The following is a 12,884-nucleotide window of genomic DNA, read 5'->3' as shown; positions in this document are numbered from 1 at the left end:
CTGTCCCAAAAGAGGTAACCACGTGGTTGAAGGCGCAGGCGGCCGAATTTTACGACGAAGGAATTTCCAAGCTCGTCCATCGCTACGATAAGTGCCTTAATTTAAATAGCAACTATGAAGAAAAGTAGTATTTAAGTGTGGCTTTCATCTGTATATAATAAAAAAATTCCAATACTTTATTTATTTTTAGTTCCAAAACGTAATGTACTTTGTGGATAGCCCTCGTACTTTTATTTGGTTCTGAAGAATGGACACTAAATATAACAGCAGCAAGGAGTAGAATATCGAGATCTTTCAATGAGGATTTACTGCAGAATGCTTAAAATACTGTGGACAAGAAGAGTGACCAACACCGAAGTGTTGCGAAGAAGGCACAAACCATGAGAAATGTTACTTGCGTTCGAAAGTAGAAAAACTGAATACCTAGCACATATCATACGGAACACCAAATACATGTGTCTATAGTTCGTTATAGAAGGGAAGATAGAGGGTAAAAGAACAAAAGGGCGAAGAAGATATTCCTGATTAGATAACATAAAGCAGTGGAGACGACTAGCAAGAGTCGGCCGGAGTAGCCGAGCGGTTGTAGGTGCTACAGTCTGTAACTGCGCGACCGCTACGGTCACAGGTTCGAAACCTGCCTCGGGCATGGATGTGCGTGATGTCTTTAGGTTAGTTAGGTTTAAGTAGTTCTAAGTTGTAGGCGATCGATGACCTCAGACGTTAAGTCCCATAGTGCTCAGAGCCATTTGAACCATTTGATTTGAACTAGCAAGTCCACATCGACTACTACATACTGCGATTCATCGCAACATTTCATGGGCTGTGTATTGTGGAGGACCTGAAGCCGTTGGATCTCTGGCTTCGGGGACACACAAATATATTGGTGTGTGCACTGTTCGTCGACAGTGTGCAGACGTTACAGGAGCATGTGACTCAAGCCGAATGGAACCAGATGTATCTGAAAGAGCGCATGATTCACTGCGAAGAAGGGCTGAAGGAGGTGGTAACCACACGCATCACTGCTTGTAGCGTCTACTAAAACCGCAGGTTGGCTCATCTCTCCACAGGTATAGGTTTCCGGACATACCGTTACTGGGACTTTTCTTCAAATTTTGACCAATACTACCTCCTGCAGGAATATATGATCCTTCTTTGAAACAGCCTGTGTAGCTTATAGCCTTCTAGCAATACTATAAAATGACGAAATCGCAATCGAAATTCGTTACTAATACTCGAGCTATATGCGAACAAATCTGAGACGTGGAGATGATGATTTTTGAGGATTGTTACCGAAAATAACAGCTATTTCCCAGTGCCGACACAACTGACTACTATTCTTTTTAGCAAGAAAAATGCTTAAATTCCTCGGAATAGTTTCACTGTGTAGTATTTAAAGCGCTATCGAAATATCCTTGCAGTTAGTAGATAGTGGACGTTCATGCATTCGGATTTTATTCTGTATTCGTAATGGTTACATAAATTCTGTTCAGTGTTACGATACTTGTTTCTGCGGTAACGTATTTTACTGAATAGTGTTGCGAGAAAAGGCTATAGTATTCTGGGTTCCTTGTAATTGTAACACATTTAGCGAAGAATAAACACTTCCGTGTTGAGTTTGCACACTGTTTTGCCACGCCGCGGCAGCTCACGAACAACCTTGTAAAACAGCCTGCAGTTAATCGTATTGACGTACATAGCTGGGCAGACAGAGTGGGGGCTCCACTGGTCGCCCTTCACTTTGCCGACGGACTGCAGAAGAGGCAGCCAGCCAGCTGGAGGACACGCCGCTTCCATCCCTCTGCCAGAAGGAAACGAATTTGGTTGCCTTTCAGTCTCTACCCAGTCGTATTTCCGTCTAGCGAATTGATTAAGAAAATCTAACACTATCGCTGAAAGCAAATGTGGCCTGATAGCAACTGCAGCTGACAGCATGAGTCAAAGAGCGAACAGCTCGTAAATTTTCATCTTTGTATACCACGAGTGAAAAAAAAAAAAAAAAAATCAGCTACCTTCAAGTCGAAGAAGCTGCCAAGAAACGATTGAAAATCATGTGCTTTATCAAAAGAGCACTATGGGACTTAACATCTGACGCTATCAGTCCCCTGGAACTTAGAAGTACTTAAACCTAACTAATCTAGGGACATCACACACATTCATGCCCGAGGCAGGAACGAATCTGCGACCGTAGCGTATTATAAACAGCACTATGAGCAGTTCAGAGGCGACCTCCTCGGTATGTCCCCATTAAATGGTCTTTCGCCCTGGGTTCTAGTAAAAAATGGCTCTGAGCACTATGGGACTCAACATCTTAGGTCATAAGTCCCCTAGAACTTAGAACTACTTAAACCTAACTAACCTAAGGACATCTCACACACCCATGCCCGAGGCAGGATTCGAACCTGCGACCGTGGCAGTCCCGCGGTTCCGGACTGCAGCGCCAGAACCGCACGGCCACCGCGGCCGGCGGGTTCTAGTAACCTAACTTAATTGCTCGCTACAAAAATGGAAAATAATCTCACCATTGGCCAAACGGTTTTGTTAACGTTACAGGCGGAACAAACAGTTACTTCAGCGAAATCTAAGCGATCCAGGACGGTGTACAATCCTCGCGAGTTCGCTTCCTATTTGTGCCAAAACGTGGGTATAGCAGCAGCATGGCTGTGACGTCATCCGAGGCAGCGCGTAAGCTGGCGTTTGACGCGGACAGAGATAGCTCAGAGCGAATTGTGTCTTCAACAATCTAAACGATCCAGGACGGTGTATAGTCCTCGCGAGTTCACTTTCTACTCTTATCGAACACGCCTTTAGTTGCAGCCTATGACGTCACCCAAGGTAGCGCGTAAACCGGTATTTGACTGACACGGACCGATTGATAGCTGGGTGCGAAGTAAAGTGTCACTCTCTGCCTTTCAGGCCGTATTTGTATATGGGCGCAGCGGAAGGCCGAAGGAAACACCTGCCGTCATCGGCTCTGCGCCCAAGTAGTAGCATCTAAATGGCCGCTTCCTCGGGCACATATTATTTTATAGCACTGTTGTGTATCAATTTACAATCCTCGTAATTTTTATATGAATGGAGTAACGTAGGCTTTAACTACAGAACAAGTTTCAGGTCGACTGTGTCTAAACTTTGACGGCTATAATTTTTAGAACGGAACCGACAGTAGAACATGACCACGGAACTACAACTCTACGAGACCTTTCATTGATTGTTATTTACATTAAGGTCTTGAAATTTGTTGTAGCTTTATTGTTTAGTGGCTTTCATAAGATGCTGTAATCAAAACTATCATTCATATATATGATATTTAATCTATTACAAATAAGGACGTTTTTGTTCCAAATTTAGTTTTCAGTAAATTACTCGAAAATTATTAGAGATAGCTTAATGGCGTCACATAGTTAATGTTTTTATATCGAACTGAAGCTTCAAACGATTTTTCATATTTTTAAGTCTAATATTTAGCGCCTTCAATTTTTCGTAAAAAGGCCGATTTTGACCAAAATATTGTTCTGATCAAGTTGAAACTTGTAACAGTTAATTTTGACATACATTTGCACATTCTGACCAATTTGGCTTCCTAGATTTGTATTTAGCGCCACTTATTTTTTCTTCAAAAGGGTTTATTTGGGGGATGGTTCAAATGGTTCTGAGCACTATGAGACTTAACATCTATGGTCATCAGTCCCGAACCCGGGAACCCGGGGTGTGAGAAGCGAAAACGCTACCGCACGACCCCGAGCTACGGACTTATTTGGGGGAAAGATGCTCAATTGACCACTCTGACATTTGACAGGGTAAACATTAATATACCGAATCATTTGTTGACAAAGTTTGGGAAAGCTTCTTTAATATTTAATTTCATTCTTAAATTATGGCGCAATACTTGTATGCTACGCACAAGCGCGTTATGATGACGTGGCGCTAGTACCAGTGAACGGGTATAACTCCCTAGCACATTCGCTCGCCTTTGTACCTCTTAAATATACAGCGCATGTTTCGCAACAAAGTCTCTTCATATCTGCGTAACTACTGGAACCTATATCCACTTGTCCTATTTACTGTATTCATACTTCGATCATCCCTCTCCTTAAAATTTTTATTCCCGTCTCCCGCCATCACCCCCTCACACCTCCCTCCATGACCAAATTCACGATTACTTGATGTTTCAAGATGCTTCCTATCAACCAATCGCCTCTTTTAGTTAAGTTGTGTCATAAATGTCTTTTTACTTCGATTCAATTGAGTACCTGGTAACTAGTTACTCAATCTTACCATCAGTATTATTATAAGGCACCAATTTCCAAAAGATTTTGGTTTCTTGTTGTCTGAACTGCTTACCGTCCACTTTTATCTTCTATGCAAGCCGACATTTCATACAAATACCTTCAGAAGATACTTCGTAACACTAAAATTTATACAAAATGTTAACGAATTCCTCTCTTTCAGAAATGGTTTTCGTACCATATCCTCTCTACTTCGGCCTTCGTCAGCTAGTTTGCTGCTCATACAGCAGAACTTATATACCACTTTCAGTGTTACTCCGAAGAAATAAAAAGACACTCCACGAGGGAACTACCCGAAAGGGACGGAAATCGGTAGATGTGACATACCTGTACAGCCAAACCAATTAGTACAATTTCAGAAAAATTGGATGATTTATTCGAGAGAAAGAAATTCTTAGACTGAGCACGTCAATAACGCGTTGGTCCACGATTTGCCCTTATGCAAGCAGCTATTCGACTCTGGCATTGATTGACACAGTTGCTGGATATTCTGGAGATATCGTGCCAAATTCTGTCGGATTGCAGTGTTAGATCGTCAAAATCCCGAGGTGATTGGAGGGCGCATAATATTCGGAATGTTCTCGATTGGGAAGAGTTTCGGCGACCTTGCTGGCCAAGATTGGGCTTGACAAGCACGAAAACAAACAATAGAAACTCTCGCCTCGTACGGGCGGGCATTATCTTGCTGAAATGTAAGCCGAGGATGGCTTACGATGAAGGACAACAAAATGAGGCGTAGAATGTCGTCGACGTACCGCTGTGCTGTAAGGGTACCGCGGATGACAACCAGAAGGGTTCTGCTACGAAAAGACATAACGCCCCAGACCATCATTCCTGGTTGGCAGTGTGGTGGGCAGCAGTCAGTTTGGTATCCCACTGCTGTCCGGGGCATCTCCACAAGCGTCTTCGCTGGTCATCGGGGATCAGTTCGAAGCGGGACTCTCGATGGAGATAATTCTACTCCTGTCAATGAGATTCCAGACCAAATATGGCAGACACCATCGCTTGTTGGTGTACAGAGGCCAATTGTAGTGAGCACTCTAGCCAATCACAGTGCTCGTTATGTCAGGCGACTACCGAAGTCAATGGGAGTGCTGGACGGGAAGGCGCGACGGACGGTCAGGGGTAATACTTGGAGAGTATTGAGCAATTTTTGCGTGGTCATGGGAGATAGAAATATTCGTAGTGCCGACTTGTGCACTTGTGAGATTTCCGTGGCTTTTGCAGTGAAGACGTAGTATGCATTTAGAAGTGAATAACTGGCAAGCTATGTTGTTGTTCATAACTAATTACGTGAAGTAGGATCTATTGTTTCCCTGTTATTCAACTTACATTTTATTTCATTGCTGGACTGTGGACACCAATAATTGTTTTGCAGAAATATACTGCATTCTCAGAAGTACTTCTACTGTCGTAGTCATCATTTAACTACCGTTCCACTCGCAAATAGAGCGAGGGAAAAACATGCCTCAGTACGGTCCTAATCTCTCACATTTTATCTTCGTGGTCCTTACGCGACATGTATGTTGGCTGCAGTAGAATCGTTCTGCACTCAGTCTCAAAGGGAGGTTCTCTAAATTTTCTCAATAGTGCGCCTCGAAAAGGACATTGTCTTCCCTCTAGGGGTTCCCATTTGAGTTCCTGAAACATCTCCACGTGCTGATCGAAAATTTCGATAACAAATCTAGCAACCCGCCTCTGAATTGCTTGGATGACTTCCTTAAATCCGACATGGTAGGAACCCCAGACACTCGAACGGTACTCAATAGTGGCTCGTACCAGTGTCCTGTAAACTGCCTCCTTTTCAGATGAACCACACTTTGTAAAAATTTTCCAAATAAACCGAAGTCAACAAATCGATATCCCTTCTTCATTCCTTACATGATCATTCCAGTTCATATTGCTTTGCAACGTCAAGCCTAGATATTTAATCGACTTGACTGAGCCAAGCATCACACTATTAACACTGTATTCGAGCATTATGAATTTGTTTTTCGTAACTTAAATTTTTCTACCTTTCATCACACCAACTTAACATTTTGTCTAAGTCCTCTTGTATCCTCCTACAGTCGCTCAACGACAACACCTTCCCACACACCGCAACATTATCGGGAAACAGTCGCAGACTGCTACTAATCCTGTCCGCCAAATCATCTATGTACACAGAAAATAACAGGGACGCTATCACACTTCCTTGGGACTCTCCTCACGACACCCTTGTTTCTAATGAACATTCGCCGACAAAAATTAAAAATGTGTTTTAATCGAAACTAATTCAATACTCAGGATCGACATATTAGAAAGCATGAATTCTTCATTTCGGCCGCTGGATTACAGCTGCCCTGTACAAGATTAATAGTTGACTTTTTGTACACCTTCCACTCAGTGGGCTATTTTTATGCCGAGAAAAAGAGGTGATTCACTAAAGTTTTGTGCTGCAATTTTCGTCGATTATTGTCAGTAATACTACTGTGTGAGATAGTTGTAAGGTCTATGAGAATTTCGTAAGGAATCGGCAAAAGCATCTAGAAATGATAGGTTTACGATTGTAAGTTCTTTAGTAAATATACTAAATTTTTCTAATTCTATTCACAACAAAAAATGGTAAGTGTAGCTAGCTATACTTGATGGAAAAAACAATTCTCGTAAGCCATTATCCGTCGTGAATTTTAGTTTGTATCGTTTGCTTCGCGAAGAGGGATCACCAGACACGGACAGGAATCACCAAAAGCAAAGCTGCTCAATGTATTTATTATATGAATGAGTGGTGTCTGTTTTCTCGTACATGTCCGAAAGAAAAAATACCACGCATTCATATAATTGATTCGCCTCGATGGGCGATGAATGTACAACCGTCAGTGCATGTGCATCCCCAGCGAGAATCTAAAATTAGCGAGCATGGGGGACTACGGATAGGTGGAGCTAAATGGGAGTGTTGTTCAGCCGGGGAGAGTGCCGATATAGACCGCACATTTGCGATAAATACTGTGTCCGCGTGGTACAATGGTTAACACAACTGCCTAGTAAGCAGGAAAACACGGTTTCGACTCCTGGAGCGGCACACATTTTCACTCGTCGCCGCTGATTCCGCATAAAGTGCCGATGCAGCCGATATCATTAGTTCCTTTCTTTTCCTTTCTCCCCCTTCCACCTTCAGTTTACATAATACATTTATTGTCTGTGTTTCATTGTTTTATGCTCAGATACATTATCGCAACGAAGAGAAAGTGTAAACGAAACAGCCGGCCGGAATGGCCGAAATGTCCTAGGCGCTACAGTCTGGAACCGCGCGACCGCTACTGTCGTAGGTTCGAATCCTGCCTCGGGCATGGATGTGTGTGACGGCCTTAGGTTAGTTAGGCTTAAGTTGTTCTAAGTTCTAGGGGACTGATGACCTCAGAAGTTAAGTCCCATAGTGCACAGAGCCATTTTTTTTTTTTTTTTTTTGTAAACGAAACAGAAACGGTAAATAAACAGTGAAAATGATAAACATTAGTTTCACATTAAAATTTTTTGAGAAGCGTTTTAATTGAAATGAAACCTTACTTCAACAATTATGGCTACATTACGAAGCACGTTGATTATAAAAAAACGAAATGCTAAAACATTTCTTTTTGCTAACAGATGAGAAAAAATAACTTTGTTCTGCGTCTCATTATTAAACTCATCACACCTGCATCTAACACGTGATGGAGTTGCAAGAGGAAGACAGAACTAAAGCTATTATAAATAAATTAGAACTATGGGAACGACATTTCTCTGTTGACATCTACGTTTCATTTTACACTGTAGAATTCACTTGTACGTACGAAAACTAATTTGCACCAACTCACGTTAGACAACACTTGTGCAGAATGTCGCCAGGTCGTTTGACGATCATTTGTTAGACCTGTTCTTCGCTGTCGTATTGATTCGGCATCGGACTATTTGTAGAGATCATTGTCCCGAGATACTGTACACGTATCACTGTAGTATACATATCAGTGCAGTAATGCAGAAACGCGATGGGAACAATTGCAACTTAATAGTTCCCGAAGACTCGACAGGACTACAGCGCGTTCCCTACACAATCTGCAGTTGAATTAGTCCCGCCGTTAACCATTTCTTATCGTGGATTCCTTTAGCAGTAAATTTCCTCCACTGACGGAAACGTAGCACACGTCATACCCATCTATAAGGAGGGGAGCAGTATCTTCCCGCCATTACTTTGAGGGCGAATGGACAGAGCTGGAGCAAAACTCCCGATCTTTGGTCATAGGTCTTGGATTCAATTCCGAACCTCTTCGCAATATGTCATGAAGCGAAGGCGTGTGACATTGTTGATAATGATTAGCCCGGATTCAGGAAAAACTTTCTGTATGAAATGCATCCCAATTTCATCATGCACAATATCTTGTAAAGAGCAGATGACACGGATGCGTACATTCCATTTTCCTAAAATTCCGAAAGGTATTCTGCACCTTGCACCATACTGTCGACTAGTAGCGACGATACAATGCTACGAGGTGCTTTCGCAGATATGTGCTTGCCTCGGATTGTTCCGCAGAATCGAAAGAATCATTGGATCTGCCTCAAGAATGCGTAGTAGGATGGAAAATCAGGGTTTAACGTCCCGTCGACCACGGGATCGAACTGGAAAAGGTTCATGAAAAAACACATGTGAACAATTGTACGCCGCTTGAGTAATTATAGTTACGAGGTTTGTCGGGAATTTTCTTTTCTTTTTTTCTTTTTGGGAGTATTCATTCGTTAACGTTTTCACATCAAAAATGTTCTCGTTAGATATTACACACTTAGACCAGCATTTTTTACAATCTGCGCAGCACTTCTGGACCTATATTTTTGGGATTAGTTATAGCAGTCTCAGCGAAGCTTTTTTAATCTCATTCGTGCTTGGAGAACACCGTCCTTCTTAGGTTTGCTTTATTTTTGGAAACTGAATGTCTGAGCAGATGCACGACCGTGATGCAAAAAGCCACGAACTGTTTGGCCACAAACTCGGGCGTTTATTTTTAGGATAGTTTCACGCACACGACGGTCCTACTTGATGGTAGTAGTGCGCTGTGGCCTTAAAATTGAAGAACACAGTGAGCATAAGCTATAGCAGTCAGGTGCGGACTAATCGAACTTTTTTCGGTCCTCGCTACCCAGAATAATTCCACTAGGACGGCTGCTTTAGTTTCGACGTCGTATCCATAAACCCATCTTTCATCACCTGTTATGGCACGTTTAGGTTGTCCTGCAGCGTTATTGACTTCGTGTAGCAACGCCTGAGCAACTGTTTTTGTTCGAAATTCGACAGTTTTGAAACAGACTTGCTGTCACAGGTTTCATATCCAAAACATCCGAATAATTTCATTGCATGTATCATTTGATATAACAGCATTAACAGCGACTTCTCTGACTGTGAGCTGGCGAGTGTCCATAATCATTTCTTTAATTTTTTCTACGACTTCATCGGTTGATGATGTGTAGAGGCGTCCAGAGTGCTCGTCATCTTCAGCGTTTTCTCGGTCTTTTTCCAAACACTTATAATACACGCAAAGCCTTGTTTTACTCCTAGCAGTCTCTTCAAAAGCAATATTTAGCATCTCTATATCAAATCTGAACGTCAAAAAACTGCGCAATGCATGCGTTCACACAGATCGTTAAAATGGAACAGAATGATTAGAATATAAAAAAAAATTCACAAGCACACATTCTCAGAGACCATTAAAACAACGGAATGTTGAACATCATTGTGCTGCCCTGTAAAATGCCCATAGCACCCCACTGTAACCTTTGTTTGTGTCACCTGTCACTGACTTGCCTGCTTAACATTGTAGTTTCCACTGTTCATTATCAGCAGAAGGTTACAAATGTTTTGTCCCGCAAGATAAAGCTAATAACCAAGCATGGAGTTCCTATAATGTATGGTGACTTTGGAAGTGGGTAGTTAGCGGCAAAGCAACCCTCGTTTCTTACCTATACGTACGAGACTGTACACCACAGATGTTCAGTATGCTGTTCCATCAAAGTGTCCTGTAGTCTCTCCCTTTGTGACAGCGTAATTTAGCATAAAGTTTTGTACTGTAAGATAAAGTTAATACCCAAGCGTGGCGACGACTATAATGTTTGGCTCATTTTGTAATCGGTTTTATGCTAACTAAAAGAGTTTTTGACGCATTTAGTCGTGGAAATAAATTTGTCTAGTGTGATGCAAAGATCAGACTAATCTCATCGATAAGTGCATTTTCAGTTATAACTTAGATCAGCAGTAGTGCCCATGTATGCTCTATAAAGGTGTAGAACCCGTTTTTATGTATTTTGTTTCCTGTAATGCGTTGTACGAAGCTCGAATTATGCTTGTCAACTAACCTATAAATAATTTCAGTGGTGCCAATAAGTGAGCCACGTGTCTTTTGATGAGAAATACAGACAATTTTAATGTGGATTAATTGAATTTGAGGCTACATTGTGCTTGCAAAGTGTGGCACAAATATCATAATTTTGTTGTCAAGGAGTTCTGATTAACCTGCAAGTTTTATCAGTAGTCCCAATATGAAGCCATTTTTAGTTTTTCAATCTTATTGAATAGTTAAGTTACGACAGTAGTATCGTGTGTGTTTTGTGCTTGAAGAATTAAATATTTTGAGAAGTAATTTTATTTTGGTGCGAAGTTCGTATTTTTGTTCACAATCAGAGATCTGTAATTATAGTTGCTTATTGAGATCAGCAACCTGTGTTGTGTGTATATTTTTATACATGAAATCTTTACTTACTTCCATAAATAATTTTTTTATGCAAAGCCTGTATGTAGTATTTGAATTATTGGTCTGTCATCTCTGTATTATTCCACAATTGTCTTTGCACATGTTTCATCTTTGCCTTGTTCCACCACTGTGTTTGATCATGTTTACATCCCGTATTTGGAGCATTATGAACTTACATATGCGCATTATGAAAATAAGCGGTTTAAGTTATACTTGGCAATAAAGAATCGCCAAAACACCTCTTCCTCTCCTTAAATTTTGTTTGGTCAATTCGTTTGTCTTTTTGCTGTATTAGGTGTTTTTACATCGGGTATTTTGGTGTTATTTAGTACTGATTATGTAAATACAGTCTGTAAACACTTTAGAGAGCCTTGGCACCATGGTTGCAACTGATAAACGTTACACCTTTTCTCAAAAGTTTGTTTTTATACATAACCTCGAGTAGGCCTAAATTGAATTAATAAAAAGTAAAATTAACCAGTCAGCATCGTCGATTATATTTTTCTAGGTTTGAAAATGATGCATTGTTTTCTTACCCCCTGAAGTTACGCTAGGTGTGGTGATGCACTACTCAGAACCCTGTAAAAACGTCAGATGCTGATAGTTCAATTTTTGTACCATGAGTAACATAGCCTCAGATCGAAATGGCAGCACCTTTCACGTATTTTGACAGATATTTTAACACTTGACATAAACATTGTGTGTGTATTTTTTGATAAGATGTGGAAATATTAGTCACAGAAAAACTGGGTTCCTGATGAAGTTATCGTATTTTTGCTAATGTTTCACTCACTGAATTAATATTGTGACACTTGAAAAGCATCAAAAAATAAATTAAAGCGGAAAAGTTTAATTTTGGGTCCGGTGTACCCTGGAATAAGTGTAGGTCTAAAAACTAAATGTCATCTACCTGCTTATTTTTTAGCCAAATGTGTTTTGTAACTATTTAGACATGGAAATAGCATTGTAGGACATAATGTGAGAGTTCTCAGCCATGTTTTAAGTACCAATTTTAACAGATAAGTGTGTGTGTGTGTGTGTGTGTGTGTAGATAAAATTGTGATGCTTGACATAAACGGATTTTTTGTGTTGGTGCCGTATTTTTGCAGACCTTTTAGATGTTGAATTACGATTGTGGTGCTCGAAAATCACCGTAGAACAATATAGGCGTGGAAAATATTTAATCTGATAGTATCTTGTGCCTTACTCCACGTATGGTACAGAGATCGATTATGAAAGTAAACAAGTGACAATATTACATGGAATAAACATTGTGTGTGCGCACGCGCGCGTGGGCGCGCTCGTGTGTGTGTGTGTGTGTGTGTGTGTGTGTGTGTGTGTGTGTGTGTGTGTGTGCGCGCGCGCACGTTTTAACACTGTGTAAAACTCGTATCGCTCAGGTACTCGGAAAAAAATGTCGGATAGTTGAAATTCTTTTGAACATGGCGCCAATTTCAGTTCGTTCAGTATGGTGCTAATTTCCTATCGTCATATACTTTTGAACACAGCGCAGAAATTCAGATCATGTGCAAACTTTTGTGCATAGTGCAAAAAACTGAGTGTTTAGATACTTTCGAACATAGTGCGAATTTCAGATATTTTTGAATAGTGCTCTATTTACTTCTTTAATTTTTAATTTCCCGCCATCTGAATGGTTCAAATGGCTATGAGCACTATGGGACTTAACATCTGAGGTCATCAGTCCCCTAGAACTTGAAACTACTTAAACCTAATCAACCTAAGGACATTACACACATCCATGCCCGAGGCAGGATTCGAACCTGCGACCGTAGCTGCCGCGCGGTTCCGGAGCGAAGCGCCTAGACCGCCATCTGAATTTTTT

Source organism: Schistocerca cancellata, chromosome 1 (assembly GCF_023864275.1).
Source record: "Schistocerca cancellata isolate TAMUIC-IGC-003103 chromosome 1, iqSchCanc2.1, whole genome shotgun sequence".
NCBI classification, from domain to species: domain Eukaryota; kingdom Metazoa; phylum Arthropoda; class Insecta; order Orthoptera; family Acrididae; genus Schistocerca; species Schistocerca cancellata.
Note: the sequence above shows the minus strand (reverse complement) of the source record.